Below are 21,714 nucleotides of genomic sequence, written 5' to 3'. Positions count from 1 at the left end.
TCTGAATGTTGAGTTTTAAACCAACTTTTTCACTCTCCTCTTTCACTTTCATCAAGAGGCTTTTTAATTCTTCTTAGCTTTCAGCCATAAGGGTGGTGTCATCTGCATATCTGAGGTTACTGATATTTCTCCTGGCAATCTTGATTCCAGCTTGTGCTTCATCCAGCCCAGCATTTCGCATGATGTATTCTGCATATAGGAGAAAGCAATGGCAATCCACTTCAGTACTCTTGCCTGGAAAATCCCATGGACAGAGGAGCCTGGTGGGCTGCAATCCATGGGGTTGCTACGAGTCAGACACGACTGAGCGACTTCACTTTCACTTTTCACTTTCATGCATTGTAAAAGGAAATGACAACCCACTCCAGTGTTCTTGACTGCAGAATCCCAGGGACAGGGAGCCTGGCGGGCTGCCGTCTATGGGGTCGCCCAGAGTCGGACACGACTGAAGCGACTTAGCAGCAGTAGCAGTAGCAGCATTCTGCATATAAGTTATATAAGCAGGGTGACAATATACAGCCTTGAGGTACTCCTTTCCCTATTTGGAACCAGTCTGCTGTTCCATGTCCAGTTCTAACTGTTGCTTCTTACCTGCATTCAGATTTCTCAGGAGGCAGGTAGGATGGTCAAGTATTCCCATCTCTGTAAGAATTTTCCAGTTTGTTGTGACCCATACAGTCAAAGGCTTTGGTGTTAGTCAATAAAGCAGAAAGTGAAGTCGCTCAGTCGTGTCCAACTCTTTGTGACCCCATGGACTGTAACCTACCAGGCTCTTGGGATTCTCCAGGCAAGAGTACTGGAGTGGGTTGCCATTTCCTTGTCCACAATAAAGCAGAAGTAGATGTCTTTCTGGAACTCTCTTGCTTTTTTGATGATCCATCGGATGTTGGAAATTTGATCTCTGATTCCTCTGCCTTTTCTAAACCCAGCTTGAACATCTGGAAGTTCACGGTTCACGTACTATTGAAGCCTGGCTTGGAGAATTTGAGCATTACTTTGCTATCTTGTGCAATGAGTGAAATTGTGTAGTAGGTTGAGCATTCTTTGACATTGCCTCTCTTTGCGCTTGGAATGAAAACTGATCTTTTCCAGTCCTGCGGCCACTGCTGAGTTTTCTAAATTTGCTGGCATATTGAGTGCTGCACATTCACAGCATCTTCTTTTAGGATTTGAAATAACTCAACCGGAATTCCATCACCTCCACTAACTTTGTTCATACTGGTGCTACCTAAGGCCCACTTGACTTCATATTCCAGGAAGTCTGGTTCTAGGTGAGTGATCACACCATTGTGATTATCTGGGTCGTGAAGATCTTTTTTGTATAGTTCTTCTGTGTATTCTTGCTACCTCCTCTTAATATTTTCTGCTTCTGTTAGGTCCCTACCATTTCTGTCCTTTATTGTGCCCATCGTTGCATGAAAAGTTCCCTTGGTATCTCTAATTTTCTTGAAGAGATCGCTAGTCTTTCCCATTCTACTGTTTTCCTCTATTTCTTTGCACTCATCACCGAGGAAGGGTTTCTTATCTCTCCTTGATATTCTCTGGAATTCTGCATTCAAATGGGTTTATATTTCCTTTTCTCCTTTGCCTTTAGCTTCCCTTCTTTTCTCAGCTATTTGTAAGGCCTCCTCAGACAACCATTTTGCCTTTTTGCATTTCTTTTTCTTGGGGGTGGTCTTGATCCCTATCTCCTGTACAATGTCACGAACCTCCATCCATAGTTCTTCAGGCATTCTATCAGATCTAATCCCTTAAATCTATTTCTCACTTCCACTGTATAATCGTAAGGGATTTGATTTAGGTCATACCTGAATGGTCTAGTGGTTTTCCCTACTTTTTCAATTTAAGTCTGAAATTGGCAATAAGGAGTGCATGATCTGAGCCACAGTCAGCTCCCGGGCTTGTGTTTGCTGACTGTTTAGAGCTTCTCCATCGTTGGCTGCAAAGAATATAGTCAATCGGATTTCAGTGTTGACCATCTGGTGACATCCATGTATAGAGTCTTCTCTTGTGCTGTTGGAAGAGGGTGTTTGCTATGACCAGTGTGTTCTCTTGGCAAAACTCTGTTAGCCTTTGATCTGCTTCATTCTGTACTCCAAGGCCAAATTTGCCTGTTACTGCAGGTGTTTCTTGACTTCCTACTTTTGCATTCCAGTCCCCTATAATGAAGAGGACGTCTTTTTTGAGTGTTAGTTCTAGAAGGTCTTGTAGGTCTTCATAGAACTGTTCAACTTCAACTTCTTCAGGATTACTGGCCAGGGCATAAATGGGTTCCCATGATATTGAACGGTTTGCCTTGGAAACGAGCAGAGATCATTCTGTCGTTTTTGAGATTGCATCCAAGTACTGCATTTCAGATTCTTTTGTTGACTATGATGGCTACTCCATTTCTTCTAAGGGATTCTTCCCCACAGTAAAACACATTTCCTTATGTTCTCCCTTGAATAATCTTTAGAGGTTGTGCTAACTGTAGGCAAACTGTAAAATTTAATTAAATTTATCTCTGAACCTCTCCCATCTTTCCTTAACACTCTTTTCTCCTCTTCTCCTTGTACAATTTCTAAAGAATGCCTAACTTTATCAACAAAACTCTCATAGGTTGTTGTACAAAATAGAGTTGACTATTGAAAGTCATTTAATGAACATTTTGTTTCTTTTTAAAATGAAGCTCCTACACTTACGAGCAAGATAGTTTCAATATTCTAATATGGTCTGTCTTTTTCAGAGGTACAAGGCTTAGAATCTCCAGTCACCATTCTGACATTGACTTGCCTCATAATTTGGGGAAATAACTCAAATTTTCTAATCTTTATATTTCTTTTCTTCAAAATGAGTATCTGTGAAAATTAAATGAGAGCAGACTATATGTATAATACACATAATACATACTAATATGTCCAGCATACATTTCACAATCTCTAAATGAAGCAAGCATGAAAAAAGGTAATAAATGAAAATGTGCTTTATTAACATAATAATGTTAATTCTTTTTATTCTTGTGCTTATTATAGTACCTTTGATTTGTGTCCAACAAATCACACTTTCCAGGAGGCAGGGCATCAGGACAAATTTTGAAAGGGAAAGCAATGTGCCTATTATATTTTAGTTGTACATCTGAAAAAAAATTGTTTTCATGATACAAGCTGTAGAAAATGAAGCTGGATGAAAAAGAGAATATGTAGAAGATGGAATCCAACTTCTGCTCATCAGTGATTCTTGAGGGGAAGTTTCGAAAGGTCCAAGGATGTGTGGAATTTTTATTAGAAAAAGTCTTCTTTTTTTAAGTTTATAAAGATTGCTTTGGTTCAATGTGCTTTCCAAATATGAATCATCTCAACTGTATGTAGATCTCCCTCACAGTGTAAGACCTTAAACATAGAGTAGAAGTCAAAGTACTTTAACAGAAACTGACAAAGTCTTGAAACTAAGGATGACAAACTCTAGACCCAATAGGACAAAGACCAAAAGCAACCAAGGCCACAAGTGAGATGCTGGTGGCCTCGGATCCCTGAACACAGGTCCAGCCATGTTACTTCCACCTCATGAAGATGGGTTTTGTGATGGGTTGAGCTGTGGGCATGGTGGTTGGGGTGCTCTTTGGCATCTTTTCCCTTCTCAGGGTCAGAATATGGGGTCAGGAGCTGATGGATAGCATCAGGAAAACCAGGATGCAATGTGATGGCACCTTTAGCACATTTTGGCTATCAGGATGGACATACAATGCTAATCAGGGCAATGTTGCCCACTTTATCCACCCTTTCCCATCAGTCCCAGTCCATGTACTATAATAAAACAAGTCTTTGATTTAAGCCCCTTCTTGGATCACATCCTTGTTGTGGTTGAAGGGACTTGCATAACTCAGTGAAGCTATGAGCCATGCTGGGCAGGGTCACCAAAGATGAAGAGGTCATAATGAAGAGTTCTGACAAAGCACGAGCCACTGGAGGAGGGAATGGCAAACCAATCCAGCATTCTTTCTGTGACAATGCCATGAACAGTTTGCAAAGGTCAAGATATGACATTGAAAGATAAGCTCCCCAGGTTAGAAGGTGTCCAATATGCTACTGGGGAAGAGCAGATTGATTTAAGAAAGAAAACTGACAAAGAATAGATCAGCATAATTACCCTTACAAAAATCTGTAACTGTATCATTGCCATAGATAAACAGATTATAGGGTTCTGAAGGCAAGACTCTACCTTGTGCTTGGACAAGTGGTTAGTTCAGAACAAGTGCACAAAGAGAAGAGTGCCACCTGCTGGACCAGCCATGATACTCTGCGCTGGGCTAGGGCTACAGGAAAAGAAAGGAAATGACACAAACTCTGGTCCAAATCAAATTCACATGCTTGCCTTTAAATTAGTTTAACAGTCGTTTGGCATTATTCAGCTATTCTTTATAAGCTTCTTTTGCTCAGCTGACAAGTGAATTACTCTTCCAGAACAGACTTTTCTGTTGAATTTATTTGGGGGACTAATTCAATTATTTTATATTACGAGCTTATACTAACTGCTTATAACGCACAGTTTGACATTAATTATGAACCATTTTGTAAAGCATAATCTCTTGATTATTTCCTTTTGCAGTCTCAGTTCACTCTTTTCTATATAATGCATTAATTCTCCTAGTCGGGTATCAATAGTTGTGAAAAGTAATATGCCAGCGCTCTGACTTCTATTGCCGCGTGATTGAATCGGGAGATGGGATGGGAAGAGGTATCAACAAGGAACTCCAGGGAGATGCAGTAACAGTGGGACTGGTCCATCAAGGTGGGGATGGATATTACATCACTGAAATTGCTTAGAATTCCTATACATGTTAATAAGAAAACGCAAGCTGACTTACTGTTAGTTACTCAGTCATGTCCCACTGTTTGCAACCCCATGGACTGTAGCCTGCCAGACTCCTCTGTCCATGAGATTGTCCAGGCAAGAATAGTGGGTTGCATGCCCTCCTCCAGGGGATCTTCCCAACCCAGGGATCGAACCAAGGTCTCCTGCATTACAGGCAGATTCCTTACCATCTGAGCCACCAAGGAAGACCAAAATGACTTAGCCATTTTTTTTAATGTGGTATTATCTTTAACTAAGTACAAAGATGTTTCCAATCATGTCACCCAGGGATCATCTATCCACTGCTCTTTTTGACTTCTAGTCTCTTGCCTCTCTCCTCAGCAATGGTAAGGCAGATATCCTTTCCACAGAGAAGGGAGTTCCATGGTTTGTTGCCTTTGCCAATTTTTGAGAGCCAGGTGGAAAAACTATGGCCATTGGCATCTTTCACCTGAACTACACTGAAAGAACCAGGATGTCTCTCCTGATTGGTGACCACACCAGTTCTTCTCAGGTTAACGCCTCTAGTCACCATGCACCAGTGTCAAATTTGATTGAATCAGTACTCTTTCCAGGCTCCAAGTCAATGTGAATGGTGTCATTCACCTTGATGAGGGAATCAAGGGTAGTGGATGGTGTGAGCATCGTGGGTCACCAGATGAGGGATTCCTTTTGTCCCCACAAAGATCTTTCCCACTTCGCCTGGCTTGTACTTGGCCTCCTCAGGTATAATACAAGGAACAGCAAAGCAGCCACTGGTGTCATAGATCAGATGAAAATTCTCTCCAGTTTTATCAATGCTGATGACACCCATAAAACCAGCAGGGTAGGATATTGGTGGAGACCTTGTATCACTCTTAATGAAATGCTGCATACAGATCTTCTCTATTTCATCTCCTATTAGGGCATACTTAAGTCTGTTCCTTATGAAGATTAGACATTCCCTAGTTTGTGGGGACTGGTAGATGGACAAGGAGCAAACACACCAGTCAGTTTATCAGGCATCCTAAGCTTTGGAGCTGCTGTGGGCTGCAGGTGCTTCTCGGGACCACAAGCTGTGGCTGCACTAGGCATGAGAAAGAGCTGACTTGATTTTATTGCTGCTTTTTTGTTCTCTACAGACAATGTGTCCTTTATTGCCTCAACCAAGGACAGACCCTTCTCACAGCATCTTCCCAATACTCTGCACTCACAAATAGTGTGAGTAGGACAGAGAGGTCCAGGTTTCTATGCCTTATGTTTGAAAGAAGGTATCCTTCCACATTGGCATAATTTACTGAACCCAATTAAAACTGTCTTCATCCACACTGCTTTAAATTCCTTTTCTTATTTTGACATTGCACCAATTATCATTTCATTTAAGTTGCAAATGTTAAACCCATCACTTTTAAACACCTTAAGGTGAATCAATTTAATCAGATTACATTCTCCTAAAATTTAGTCAAGATTAGCTCACTGCGAAAATTCTGAAAGAGATGGGAATACCAGACCACTTGACCTAACTCTTGAGAAACCTGGATGCAGGTCAGGAAGCAACAGTTAGAACTGGACATGGAACAACAGACTGGTTCCAAATAGGAAAAGGAGTACATCAAGGCTGTATATTGTCACCCTGCTTATTTAACTTATATGCAGAGTACATCATGAGAAACACTGGGCTGGAAGAAGCACAAGCTGGAATCAAGATTGCCGGGAGAAATATCAATAACCTCAGATATGTAGATGACACCACCCTTATGGCAGAAAGTGAAGAGGAACTAAAAAGCCTCTTGATGAAAGTGAAAGAGGAGAGTGAAAAAGTTGGCTTAAAGCTCAACATTCAGAAAACTAAGATGATGGCATCTGGTCCCATCACTTCATGGGAAATAGATGGGGAAACAATGGAAACAGTGTCAGACTTTATTTGGGGGGGGCTCCAAAATCACTGCAGATGGTGATTGCAGCCATGAAATTAAAAGACACTTACTCCTTGGAAGGAAAGTTATGACCAACCTAGATAGCATATTAAAAAGCAGAGACATTACTTTGCCAACAAAGGTCCGTCTAGTTAAGGCTATGGTTTTTCCACTGGTCGTGTATGGATGTGAGAGTTGGACTGTGAAGAAAGCTGAGCCCTGAAGAATTGATGCTTTTGAATTTCGGTATTGGAGAAGACTCTTGAGAGTCCCTTGGACTGCAAGGAGATCCATCCAGTCCATCCTAAAGGAGATCAGTCCTGGGTGTTCGTTGGAAGGACTGATGCTGAAGCTGAAACTCCAATACTTTGGCCACCTCATGCGAAGAGTTGACTCATTGGAAAAGACCCTGATGCTGAGAGGGATTGGAGGCAGGAGGAGAAGGGGATGACAGAGAATGAGATGGTTGGATGGTATCACCAACTCGATGGACATGAGTTTGAATAAACTCCAGGAGTTGGTGATGGACAGGGAGGCCTGGCATGCTGCGATTCATGGGGTCGCAAAGAGTCAGACACGACTGAGGACTGAACTGAACTGAACTGAGCTCACTGCAAGAATAACAGTTCTGAAGAAGAAAGAGTGTGAGGGCCTTTGAAATACATTTTGTTAGTCTGTTTCCGAGCTGGGCCAGTTAGAATCTCGCCCAGAATCTCTCTAGTGTAGCTACTGAAAAAGAACTGTGGGGCTGCCCCGGTGGCTCAGTGGTGGGGAATCCACCTGCCAGTGCAGGAGAGGCAGGTTCGATCCCTGATCCAGGAAGACCCAGCGTTCTGTGGAGCAACTCAGCTCAGGCACCACAAGCATTGAGCCCGGACCCTAAAGCCCAGGAGCGGCCACTACTGAAGTCCACATGCCCTGGAGCCCACGCTCTGCAACAGGAGAAGCTATAGAAACCCACGCAACGCAACTAGAGAAAAGCCTGGGCAGCAATGAAGAGCCAATAAATAAATAAAAATTTTTAAAGGAAAACAACTGCTCCCTTTCCCCTTGGGCTGATAAACTGGTGAGACATGAATCTTGAGCTGCTAGTGAACATTTATTCAGCAGAAGGAGAGCCCCTGATTGAAACAAAAGAGTTCTCTGATGACATTCTATTAGCTGAGTTCTGGCTTTCCCAGTTACATGAAACAGTAAATAGTCGTTTCCCACCCCCACCCCTTTTTTTTCTTTCTTTCCAACCAAAAACATTTTGACCAATATATATTGCTTTAAATATAGTACTTGTATGCAAGATTAAAACATTCTGTAGCTATACTAAATCTCTTTATATAATTGATTAAAGCAAATATAAATAGACATTGCTTTCTATGAGTGATTTGTAGCCTATGCCAACAAATGGCAGTTAGCACAATGTATAATAATTTGCTCTACTTTTCTTAATCATTTTTCATTCTCTACAGTCATGTTTAAAAGTGATTTATTTTCATTCTAGACACTTGATTAATGATTGGCTCTCTATGTACACTAATTCCAATTCAAATTTAAAGTCATCTGTCTCAAATTTTGGCAAGAGAATTAGCAGTCCTATACGTGTTACTACCTGAACGTTTACAATTTTAGCTCCTTATTGATCTCATTTTTTAAAAAATTAGCTTCATAAAATTTAAAATTTTAGTGTAAGTCAGCTGCAATTAAATTTGGAAGTATGACAGAGTTTGGATTAGAGCTAAATCAGATTGGCAGGAATTCTGCAGCCTTAATGACTATGTTTTACATGGTGCTATTAAAGTTATAGCCACAAAAATTATGTCTCTTAATCCTAGAAGTCTTGAAAATTAACCATGGTAAGAGGGAGCCCAGTGTTGATAAACTAAGCAGTATTGAGAAAACTGTTGTGAAAGTAGAAAAGCAGATGGAAAACAAGGATAGCATTAACTTTATAGGTTTTCTGTTTGTCTGTTGAGACTTATGTGCTAGAACCTTGATGGCTATGACTTGGCCTCCAGCGCCTAGAACAGTCCCAGGCTTATAGTCAGCACTCAAAAAGAGCTTGTTGAATGAATGAGTGAATGTTCTTCAGTAGATACAAATCTTTGATGCAACAAGATTTTTCCTGTAATTACTGTAAGTTATCAGACTGATCCAGAAGGAATTTCAGGTATTCTCTTCTCCAGGCTTCCTCATTTTAATACTGAAGGAACTGAGATCAGAAGAGATAAATGTTTGTTCAGAACCAACATGGGGTAACTAATCAGTTAACAAACATTTACGGAGTATTCACTGCTGATGAATATTTGGAACTGTTTCAGATAATGGGAATACAGCAGAGTATAAGACAGCCTGAGGCTCTGACATCAAGGGTTTATATTCAGAGTGATGATTGAGTGATCAGTGAGTAAATGAGATTTCCGTTCCCTGTAAATGATGCTATAAAATGCTAGTGTAGAATATTGTGGTGGAGAATGACAGAGCATGGGGAAACATAGCTGATTTAGTAGATTACTCAGCGCAGAATCTCTAAGAACTCATTTGAGCCAAGCCCTGAGTGCTGAGGACACACCCATGCACGTGTAAAGAGGAAGAGTGTCCCAAGCGCACGTGCAGAGGTTCTAACATGGAAACAAGCTCGGTGTGCTTGATGGAAAGAAAAACAGCCATAGTGCTTCTGCTGGAATGAAAAGGGGACGAAATGCACAGAGATGAGGTTTGGTGGGCAAATACCACACCCTGTAGAACCCTGTGTATCAGGAAGAGAAGTTGGGTTTTATTACACAGGGTGATGAGACAGCAATTTAAGTTTGGAGGAGAGAAGTCACATAACCTAATTTTCATTTCAGCCATTTGCAGCGACATGGATGGAACCTAGACATTGTCATACAGAGTGAAGTTAGCTCAGAAAGAGAAAAACAAATACTGTATATTAACATATATATGCGGAATCTAGATAAATGGTGTAGATGGACCTGTTTGTAAGGCACAAATGGAGACTTAGACATAGAGAACAAACGTATGGACAACTAGCGGGGTGAACTCAGAGGCTGGGATTGACCTACACACACTGTTGATACTGTGTATAAAATAGATAATTCATGAGAACCTGCCTGCAGCACAGGGAAGTCTCCTCAGCGCTCTGTGGTAACCAGAACGGGAAGGAAATCCAAAACAGAGGGGATACATGCGTATGTAGAGGTGATTCACTTTGCAGTGCACTAGAAATGAAAGCAACATTGTAAAGCAACTAGACTCCAATTTTTAAAAATTAATTAAAATTTAAAAAACAAAAATCGAAGGAAAAAAACAAGATTAATGAAAAAAAGAAAAATCATTGAGACTGCTATGTGGAGAAAGGATCAGAGTGCAAAAGACAGGAAGCTGAGACTGATTGGAAGATTGTCTTAGCAGTTCAGGCCAGATGGTGATCACCTGGACTAGGGTGTAGCAGTGAGGAAGGGAGTAGTAGCCAGACTCAAGACATACTTTGTAAGTACTACAGGACTTGTTGATAATTGCTTGTGGGCAGTTGGACAAATGAAGATGCCATTTACCATGATGGGGAAGACCGTGGGAAGAATAAACTGGGAGGAAGGGAGAAATAATTAGTTCTGCTTTAGGTATGTCAAGGGCTTCCCTGGCAGCTCAGACCATAAAGAATATGCCTGCAATCAGGAGACCTAGGAGATGTGGGTTCAAACCCCGGGTCTGGAAGATCCCCTGGAGTAGGAAATGGCAACCCACTCTAGTATTCTTGCCTGGAAAATCCCATGGACAGAGGAGACTGGCAGGCTACAGTCCATGGGGTTGCAAAGTATCAGGCACAACTGAACAATGAACAGACATGTTAAGTTTGGAATTTTTATTGAACACTTATAAGGAAATGCTGGAAGGTAGTTGGATAAATAAGTCTATAACTCAGGATAGAGGTCAGGAAAAGAGGTATAGATTTGAAAGTCATATGTGAATAGATGATACTTAGAGCCATGGCAATAGGGAAGAGTGCAGGTTGACAACACGGAAGCTTGCAAGAGGTCTGCTAGAGGAGGAGGAGCCAGAAAAGATGCTAAGAAAGAGCTCTCAGGCCAGTCAGGGGAAAATCAGATGAGTTTGGCTTCATGGACATCTACACAAGCAACCTTAATAAGAACTGTCTCTTATCAATGTGGGGTTGGGAGGATGGAGGAATGAAAGCCTGACTGAAGTGCATTATGGCAAGAATGAGAGGCAGGACAAAAAGGTAGCAAGTTAAACATGGCTTTCAGAAATTTTTCTGTTGAGTGGGTAAGAGAAATGGAGTGGTGATTGGTGGGGGATGGAGGACAGAGAGAGTGATATTAGACTGCTAGTGGAAACAGTGCAGTAGAAAGAATTTGATGATAAATGAGAGCAATGGGATAACTGAATATACACAACTGTGTGAAAGAATTGGCCTTTGCCCTTGACTGGAGCGAGGATGCTTTTTCCACTATAACTCAAGAGAAACACAGATGCTGAGGTTCAGACGCCAGCGGGCTGCAGGATTTGGTAAGGAGTTGAGGCTGTTCTTGGCCAGTTCTATCAGAGTTGTATTCAATTTTCTCAGATCCCATTCTGGAGTATAACCCCATAGCCTCCAATAGAAAATAATGTCATATTTCTTGTATTGAACACAATAGCTGAAACTGTTAATAGAGGTGATTCCTACTTCAGTTAATTTGCAGCGTGAAAAATATTCTGCAAGTCTGTTATGTTCAGTGGTACAAAAAATGTCTTTTATCTAATTAAATGGAATTCTTGTAGCACTAAGCTTGTCTTGAGGACAATGTAGAAGAGACAAAGCCCTCAATTTTTTGTCTGAATAAAGGAGGAAAGTCAGTCAACACATGGAAAATGTGAAGGGAATCTGGGTCCTAGAAATCACGTTGAACCACTGAAATCGTCAACTCCGGAACAGCCCCACCTCTTCTTGTTGTGTGAGCTGGTAAGTGTGCTGACTGTTGCAGACGTTTTTTAGTATTTTATTGGAGCAACAGGTAGCCATCTGGAAAAAATAAAATAAAGCTCAAAGTTTATGCAAAATCAATTTCAGATAAATGAAAGTGTAATTTTAAAAGTACTGGACAAAGCATCAGACAGGGGAGCCTGGCAGGCTACAGTCCATAGGGTTGCAAAGAGTCAGACACAACTTAGTGACTAAACATGCATGAGCTCACGTGGGACATTTATGCCATAGAAAACTAGGCAAAGGTCAAAAGAGAAACAGAAAGCAATTTATGTTTAAAAAAAAGAGAAAGATCACTAGGGTACATTTTTAAGGGGGAAAAGAAAGGTATTAATGGGTCACATAGTAGCCTACCATTTATGTTAAAAGAGAGAAAAACTAATAATATATACATGAAAGCTTATTGGTTATGTTTCAGGGCAGGGGGCGTAGGTAGCTGGCAGATGAGATCTGGAGAGAGTTTTTTTTTTTACCACATATCCTTTTATGCCTTTAAAATTTTGAACCATGTAAGAGCATTGACTACTTTTTTAATAAAATAAAATATGACTCTATATACTCATAGTAATGTCTCAGCATTTTAGGACTTTTTTTTTTTTTAATTCCCTATAAGATAGGTAGTTCAGAGTGTTCTGAAGTCAGGCTTCTGGGTTCAAACTCTGATTCCACCAGCGACCTTAAGTAATCTACTTAACTTCTCTGTGCTTTAGCTTTCCCATTTTCCAAGATGGGGATCATAAAGTCATTTGAGAACCAAAGGACAGAATGCTTGCACAGCTTAGCACAATGCTGGACCCAGAGTAAGGCCACACCAAAGGGTAATGAGCATCATTTCCAATTTGCTGTGAATATCAAAGCAGCAGAAAATTTAAAGCAAAAGCTGTTCTCCTAAGTCTTAATTTTGTTATTCTGTGATATGTAAGTAATTTAAACTGGTCCATTTAACAAATGGAACATGATGGATGGATAATAAAAATGCCAACACTAATAGCTGGCAAATATTTTGTCATTAAGACATTTTTTCATCATCTATTGTTCTCTTTTTCTCTCTTTCAGTATGTTGTGTTTCAAGCTTACAAAACGCTTCCTGACAACATCATTATCCCTTCCACAATAAGTATGAAACTATCAGTAGAACCCTGCACCTACCTCTTTCCATTCTGTTTTTTGTATGTCAGCAGTTCTGGTCACCCTGTCATCTCCTGTGAGCCCCTGAAGAACAAAGACCACAGTAAGTGATCGCTGTCATATCCCCGGTACCTGCCATGATGCCTGGAGCATGAGGGCATTCAGCGAAGAGCTGCTGAATGAATGGACAAATGAATGAATGCATACTTGCGTTTGTCAGAGAAAATGGAGGGAAAATAATCCCCTTTCTACTTCTGCAGCCTTGCACAGTCAAAAGAAAGAGAATGAGATGCTAAGGTTCATGGAAAGTTCAGCAACAAAGAAAGAGGTTTCATCTTCTTATCCAGTTCACGAGCTCAATGAGTTCATGTTGCTTAGAGGTTCTCTCTGGTTGCAGTTCTGAAAACTATTGTAGGACAAGTGAAGAAAACATTTATGGAATACCTAGTGTGTATGAGGCACTGTATTAGACACTTCAATACATTGTTTAAACCTCTCAACAATAATAAGAGGTAAATGTTATTCCTACTTTGTAGATAAGGAAGGGGTTATCTTCTAAAGGAGGTATACAAACTATTCAATCATAGAAACTAGCCAATCCTAGAACATTCCATCTATAGCTCAATAGCCTGAACTCTGCTTATCTAATTTCAAAATTAACTACAGTATCTTTCTCAAGCAAATGTTCTAACTTGGAAGCCAAACTGTAGGGTAAGATAAGAATAATACAGCAATACCTCTATACATATTTCTGATCACTTTTAAAATAAAAATATATAGCTCTAAGATAGCTGCTCAAAAGATACTTGTGACAAAGTAGTCTGGAATTCTACTAGGTCTTAGTTTGGTAGATTTCTCTTTGACTTACTATCCAGACATTTTGTGGGGGAAATTAAGAGACACAATGAATGATTATACTATTGCTTTTGTCGTCCTATGCTGATGAATATAACCACTGGGGTAGCCGATGATTAAATTTTAAGTGCCAATTTGGCTAGGCTATGGTATCCAGCTGTTTGGTCAAATGGTCTAAATATTGCTGTGGAGGTATTCTGTAAATATAATTAACATCTCTAATCAGTGCATGCATGCGCATAAGTTGCTTCACTTGTGTCCAACTCTTTGTGACTCTATGGACTGTAGCCCACCAGGCTTCCCTGTCCATGGGATTCTCCAGGCAAGAATACTAGAGTGGGTTGCTATGCCCTCCTCCAGCAGATCTTCCCCACCCAGGGGTAAAGTAAAGGACATTACCCTCAATGAAGTGGATGAGCCTCATTCAACTAACTAAAAGCCTTAACAGCAAAAATTAAGGATTTCTGGAAAGGAAGGAATTCTGAGTCAAGACTAACAGAAATCTTTTCAGGGTTACCAAGCTGCTGGCCTGCCCTATGAGTTTTAGACATAGCAGTTCCCACAAGCAATTCCTTAGAATTAAATCTCTTTATATGTATTTATATATATGTAAAATAATTTGGGAGAAGAGCATTCATAATACTAAGCTGTTAGAATCAAAACATTCAAAAATTTGTTTATTTGCTTTTTTAGCAGCACCATCAGGCTTGCGGGATCTTAGTTCCCCAACCAGAATTGAACCCTGGCCACGTAGTAAAAGCACCAAGTCCTAACTACTGGACAGCCAGGGAATTCCTAAATACTTCGTGTTTAATCAGAAGTTACACTGATACCTTTAAAGCTTTGGGAGTGAAATGTTAATATGGGGGCTGTGGCACTGGGAATTATAATAAGAAATATATATTTGGTCTTCATCCCCATTTCTGGTACAGAGTTCCTAAAACCCCTGAAATTCCATAAATGTAAGAAAGATTAAATTGTCTTTTTTATGTTAATAAGTGACTTTTGGAAAGCCCTAGGTTAATGAAGGAGGAGAGGATGTGAGGCAAGGGGGGTTGGTTGCAGGGAAAGCCAACCACAAGGGGGAAGGGGCTGGAGGTTGAACCAGTTGCCATTGGCCAACAATTTAATCAGTCATGCCTGATGTATAAAGTTTATGTGTAATGAAGTTTCCATGAAACCCCAAACAGACCGGGTTCAGAGAGTTTGCAGAGGCTGGCAGACTGGTGCTCTGACAGGGCGTGGAAGATTTGTGCCCTTACCACATGCCTGCCTTCTGACTATTCCTGATTGGTGTCCTTTTATCATGTTCCAATGATCTAGTAAATAAATTGTTTCTGTGAGACACTCTGGCAAACTAATTCAACCCAAGAAGAGAGTAGAGGGAAACTTTGATTTTCATCTAGTTGGTCGGAAGTACAGGTAACAACCTAGACTTGAGATGGGCATCTAAACTAGGGGGTGGGGATGGACAGTCTTGTCAGACTGAGCCCCTAACCTGCAGAATCTGATTCTATCTCCAGGTAGATCAATTCAGTTCAGTTCAGTTGCTCAGTCTTGTTCAACTCTTTGAGACCCCATGGACTGCAGCATGCCAGGACTCCCTGTCCATCACCATTTCCTGGAGTTTACTCAAACCCATGTCCATGGAGTCAGTGATGCCATCCAGCCATCTCATCCTCTATTGTCCCCTTCTCCTCCTGCCTTCAATCTTTCCCAGCAACAGGGTCTTTTCCAATGAGTCAGTTCTTTGCATCAGGTCGCCAAAGTATTGGAGTTTCAGCTTCAACATCAGTCCTTCCAATGAATATTCAGGACTAATTTCCTTTAGGATTGGCTGGTTTGATCTCCTTGCAGTCTGATGGACTCTCAAAAGTCTTCAACACCACAGTTCAAAAACATCAGGTAGATAGTGTCAAAATTAAGTTGAATTGGAACTTCCCTGGTGTCCCAGTGGTTAAGACTGTGCTCCCAATGCAGGGGCATGGGTTTGATCCTTGGTGGGGGTACTAAGGTCCTGCATGATGTAGCCAAAAGAGAGAAAGACGGAGTTAAGTTGAATTATAGGACACACTGCTGGTGTCCTGCTCCCATTGAGACTGGGTCCCAGAGCACTCTTCAGGGGCAATCAGAAATAACAGGCAGTGCTCCAACTATCTGGCACAAATATTTGGGAATCTTGGTCCTAAATATCCTGACTCCTTTTGCTCCAATTACTTATTTCTCTTGGATTCACTCCTGTTGTCTTTCCAGTCTCAGCGCCTCTAAATGAAGCTGCCCTGCTCACACAAACCTTATATAAATATACATATGGGTTCAGTTCAGTTCAGTTCAGTTGTTCATTCGTGTCTGACTCTGCGACCCCATGGACCACAGCATGCCAGGCCTCCCTGTCCATCACCAACTCCCAGAGTTTACCCAAACTCATGTCCATTGAGTTGGTGATGCCATCCAACCATCTCATCCTCTGTCGTCCCCTTTTCCTCCTGCCCTCAATCTTTCCCAGCATCAGGGTCCAATGAGTCAAGTCAGCTCTTCGCATCAGGTGGCCAAAGTATTGGAGTTTCAGCTTCAACATCAGTCTTTCCAATGAATACTCAGGACTGATCTCCTTTAGGATGGGCCTCCTTGCAGTCCAACAGACTCTCAAGAGTCTTCTCCAACCACAGTTCAAAAGCATCAATTCTTCAGTGCTCAGCTTTCTTTATATTCCAACTCTCACATCCATGCATGACTACTGGAAAAACATATGGATTAGTTCTAATATATATTTACAAGTTGTGTTTCTCTGGAGAACTGTGACTGATATAGAAGCTATGCTATTTGCAACAGATCAAAAATAAACTAGTATTAAGAAGACTGAAATAATGAAGAGTCTGAGTCTCTTACTGGATAACATTTATTCAGAAACGTTAATTCCAAATCTGCTTTGAAGTCCTACAGTCTCTAATTATAGTACAAAAAGACCCATCATTTTTAAAAAGTAAAATTAATTGCAGGTCATTATAATTTTTAAAACACATGTGATTTATTTAAACACTCTGAAGCGCTACTTTTAGGGATCCCATAGGATTTTTCTTTCACTCCTTAGGTTTTATCCAGGTTGTATTACAATATCCATCTTTAGATGTGCCCCTAACCTTTTAAACTTTACTAAGCTTAAAATCACTAAAATATGAAATAAGAACTATCAGGAAAGTATCTGGAGCAGCCACACACAGACACACACAAAAAAAAATTGGAGGAAAATACCACAATGCTCTGAGCAATTAGGGGACAGTCACTTAGCAACATTGAACAGAAAAGAGAGAATAAAGCACAAAGTGAACTGACTTTTCTGAAAAGTGTTTGAATCTGAAGTGTTGAAAACATGCCTATGGGACTTCCCTGGCAGTCCAGTGGTTGGGATTTCGTCTTCCGGTGTGGGGAATGTAGGTTCAATCCCTGGTTGGGGAGCTGTGGTCCTGTGTGCCTGGAGGCCAAGGAGTCAAGGCATCGGGTGAAGCGGTGTTATGGCAAATTCAGTGGATGCTTTAAGAATGATCCATACTGAAAGAATTTTTTTTTTTTTTAACAAAAGCTTGTTGAAAAGTAAAAGAAAAATGTCTAATTTTCTCAAGTTTATATAGGGAGACACTGTAGGTCTTTAAGGAGCACCTACCATGGACCAAGGTCCTGGCTGGGTGTTGGACACAGCTCCCCTCTCGACAAAGATTAGAGTCTAGTGGAGGACGATGTCAGACTTGCAAACAAACAATTGCCATGAATTGCAACATGCTTTGTAAAATGATTTCATTTACGCTGATTTGGGAGAAAATTTTACCTAGGCAGGAGGGACAGAAGGATGACTGTGCTAAAGACAGGGAGATTGCAAAGAGGAGGTAAGAGACAGCCTTCCAAAAAGGTGAACTTTCACCTGGGTCTTGAGGTAGACAGGGCAGGTCATTTGAGGGTGAAGAGAAAAAAGATCAAATCTCTCCCGTCAGGAGATTTCCAAAGGCACAGAATTCAAGTTAGGACCAGACTAGCAGCCTAACTTTGCTGTAGGGTATGTGGTGGGGCATTGCACAAGGTAAAGAAAGAAAGATAGGACTTAATGCAAGACTGGAAATGGGGGAAAGGGGAAAACACCTGAATGTTTGGTTTGGGAAACACGGCGGTAGAAAACAGAAGGCTAAAGACAGACAGAAGGACAAACTGCTTTGGGAGGAAGAAGATGAGCTGAGTAGGGGAATGATGAGATTGAAGAGCTATTGGAATATCCAGGTGGAAATTTCAGGTAATCACAATAACCCAGGTCTGCCACTCCGGAGAGAGATTAGGCTAAAAATATAGGTTTAGTCTTCATTAGCAAACTAAATGAGATTCCCCAGAGGAAGAAGGCAGGACGATGAAAGGAGAGAGAGAACCAAGAACCAAAACTGCTGAATCCTAATGTTTAAGAGGCAGATGAAAAGGAAATAACCCTGGAGGATGCTGAAAAAGGTCAAGGAGCTATTATTGTGCTGTTTTGTTTTAATGTGGCAAATTATATATGACATGAAACACATCTTTTTAACCACTGTTAAGTGCACAATTTAGTGGCATTAATTACATCTACCACACTGCACAAACCATTACAACTATTTCTGAAATTTTTCATTACTCCAAACAGAAACCCTATAAACTTTATGCAATAATTCTCCATTGCCCCTAACCCAAGCCCCTAGCAAATTCTAAAAGACTTTCTGTCTCTATGAATTTAACTGCTCTATGTACCACATATAAGTGGAATCATACAATATTGTCCCTTTGTGTCTGGTTTATTTCACTTAGCATTGTGTCTTCAAGTTTCATTTATGCTTCATTCCTTCTTATATATTTTGAGCTTATATGCACACTTATGTCCGACTCTTTAGCCCACCAGGCTCCTCTGTCCATGGGATTTTCCATGCAAGAATACTGGAGTGGGTTGCCATTTCCGTCTCCAGGGTCTTCCCGATCCAGGAATCGAGCCTGTGTCTCCTGCGTCTCCTGCATCAGAGGAGCAGATTCTTTACCCACTGAGCCATTTTATATGTTGTGCCTTTTTAAAAACCAGGAAATAGAAGCAGAGGGAATAGTTATTAAGGGTATACCAGTATTATTATTAAGGCTCACCCACTGGGGCTTGCCAGAGGGAGAAAGAAAGGAGATAAATCAACTGAGAGGCCAGAACTGAAAGTCTAGTGCCAAAACCGTGATGAACTACGAACTCTGTGGTAGAGCAGACAGACATCTGGGAGTTGGAGGTTGCTGGGAAATCTTTATCCGAGAACCAGGAGCAGAGTGTATCTGGACTGATGCATGAACCCAACACAATATTCCCCTCTTCCGATGGGAAGGCCTGGTGGGAATTAGTTCTGTCTGAACAGTTCCACAGGCCCTGGGTGGAGGGGGTGAGGGGTGGGGTAGGGGCTGTGACTCACAGTTACTATCTGAAGAAAACTAAAGTGTGTGAGTCAGAGAAGCACATCAAAAAAACAGGTAACCAAGCAAAGTTAGAGAGAGGAGCTGAAAAGGGCAGCTCAAGCCAGTTGAAAGAGGAATATGCAGATGGAATGAGTGACATACTAAGAAGCTAACATCAGAGGCTAAGTTCTACTAACAGAAGATTTGTATGAGTAGGGCAGCTTCATTGAAAAGTGCTAAGACTGGAAAGACACAGTGAGAGTGAATTCAAAAGAAATAAATAATTGGAGAAAAAAGAATCAGAGTGTACAGGGCCATATTCTCCAAATATCTATGCCAGATAATTGGGGCAACTGTGTATCACTCCTGGTTATCCCCCTGTTAATATTTTCGCCCCCAAAGCTTAAAAGATAACAGTGCAATTTATAACCCTCCAAAAAAGTTATCCTGAATGCTTTTAATTCTTATAGATGAACGTTATACATATTTCATCACTCATATTATTACATTATTGGTTGAGAAGTTAAATTTCTCCTTATATAACATTTATCTCAAATAACATAACTTTGTCACATAGCAAATGTGATCACTGGGCTTCTGAATCCACAAATTTACCAATTTTGCTGGAAAATGAAGCCAAAGAATTATAGTAGACTATAGAAGGACTGACCCAGACTTGCCTGTGAGTGTCCGGGAATCTCCAGCGGAGGCGTGGGTCTGTGGTGGCCTGCTGCAGGGCCGGGGGCACTGAGTGTAGCAGTACATACATGGGATCTTTTGAAGGAGATCCGTTATTTTCATTACCTCCACCATAGTTTGGAATCAGGTAAATAGCAGGGAGGGAACACAGTTCCACCCATCAACAGAAATTGAATTAAAGATTTACTGAACATGGCCCCACCCGTTAGAACAAGACCCAGTTTCCCCCTCCGTCAGTGTCTCCCATCAGGAAGCTTCTATAAGACTCTTATCCTCCATCAGAGGGCACAGACTGAAAACCACTATCACAGAAAACTAACCAATCTGATCACATGGACCACAGCCTTGTCTAACTCAATCAAACTATGAGCCATGCCGTGTAGGGCCACCCAAGACGGATGGGTCATGGTGGAGAGGTCTGACAGAATGTGGTCCACTGGAGAAGGGAATGGCAAATCACTTCAGTATTCTTGCCTTGGGAACCCCATGAACAGTATGAAAAGGCAAAAAGATGGGACACTGAAAGATGAACTCCCCAGGTCAGTAGTTGCCCAATATGCTACTGGAGATCAGTGGAGAAATAACTCCAGAAAGAATGGAGATATGGAGCCAAAGCAAAAACAACACCCATTTGTGTATGTGACTGGTAATGGAAGCAAGGTCTGATGCTATAAAGAGCAATATTGCATAGGTACCTGGAATATTAGGTCCATGAATCAAGGCAAATTGAAAGTGGTCAAACAGGAGATGGCAAGAGTGAACATCAATATTTTAGAAATTAGTGAACTGAAATGGACTAGAATGGGTGAATTTAACTCAGATGACAATTATATCTACTACTGTGGGCAAGAATCCTTTAGAAGAAATTGAGTAGCCGTTGTAGTAAACAAAAGAGCCTGAAATGCAGTACTTGGATGCAATCTCAAAAATGACAGAATGATCTCTGTTCATTTCCAAGGCAAACCATTCAATATCACGGGGAATCTGTTTATGCCCTGACCAGTAATGCTGAAGAAGTTGAAGTTGAACGGTTCTATGAGGACCTACAAGACCTTCTAGAACTAACACTCAAAAAAGATGTCCTCTTCATTATAGGGGACTGGAATGCAAAAGTAGAAAGTCAAGAAACACCTGGAATAACAGGCAAATTTGGCCTTGGAGTACAGAATGAAGCAGGGCAAAGGCTAACAGAGTTTTCCCAAGGGGATGTACTGGTCATAGAAATCACCCTTTTCCAACAACACAAGAGAAGACCCTACACATGGACATCACCAGATGGTCAACACCAAAATCAGACTGATTATATTCTTTGCTGTCAAAAGTGGAGAAGCTCTATACAGAGCAAAAACAAGACCGGGAGCTGACTGTGGCTCAGATCATGAACTCCTTATTGCCAAATTCAGACTTAAATTGAAGAAAGTAGAGAAAACCACTAGACCATTCAGGTATGACCTAAATCAAATCCCTTATGACTATACAGTGAAAGTGAGAAATAGATTTAAGGGATTAGATCTGATAGACAGAGTGCCTGAAGAACTATGGATGGAAGTTCGTGACATTGTACAGGAGACAGGGATCAAGACCATCCCCAAGAAAAAGAAATACAAAGAGGAAAAATGGTTGTCTGAAGAGGCCTTACGAATAGCTGAGAAAAGAAGGGAGGCTAAAGGCAAAGGAGGAAAGGAAATGTATGCTCATTTGAATGCAGAATTCCAAAGACTATCAAGGAAAGATAACAAAGCATTTCCCTGTGATCAATGCAAAGAAATAGAAGAAAACAATAGAATGGGAAAGACTAGAGATCTCTTCAAGAGAGAAGGGAACATTTCACGCAAAGATGGGCTCAATAAAGGACAGAAATGGTAAGAAACTAACAGAAGCAGAAGATATTAAAAGGAG

The 21,714-nt window shown here is 41.0% G+C and overlaps 1 pseudogene; it reads right to left on the bottom strand.

The window, feature by feature from the left end:
• Nucleotides 1-5,125: 5,125 nt before the first annotated feature.
• Nucleotides 5,126-5,904, bottom strand: LOC110142637 (small ribosomal subunit protein eS4, X isoform-like; annotated as a pseudogene).
• Between the last annotated feature and the right edge of the window lie 15,810 nt (nt 5,905-21,714).

The sequence above is a fragment of the Odocoileus virginianus genome, chromosome 11, assembly GCF_023699985.2.
Source record: "Odocoileus virginianus isolate 20LAN1187 ecotype Illinois chromosome 11, Ovbor_1.2, whole genome shotgun sequence".
Lineage (NCBI taxonomy): Eukaryota > Metazoa > Chordata > Mammalia > Artiodactyla > Cervidae > Odocoileus > Odocoileus virginianus.
The sequence above is the reverse complement of the archived record's forward strand: the minus strand, read 5'-3'. Positions and strand labels throughout refer to the sequence as shown.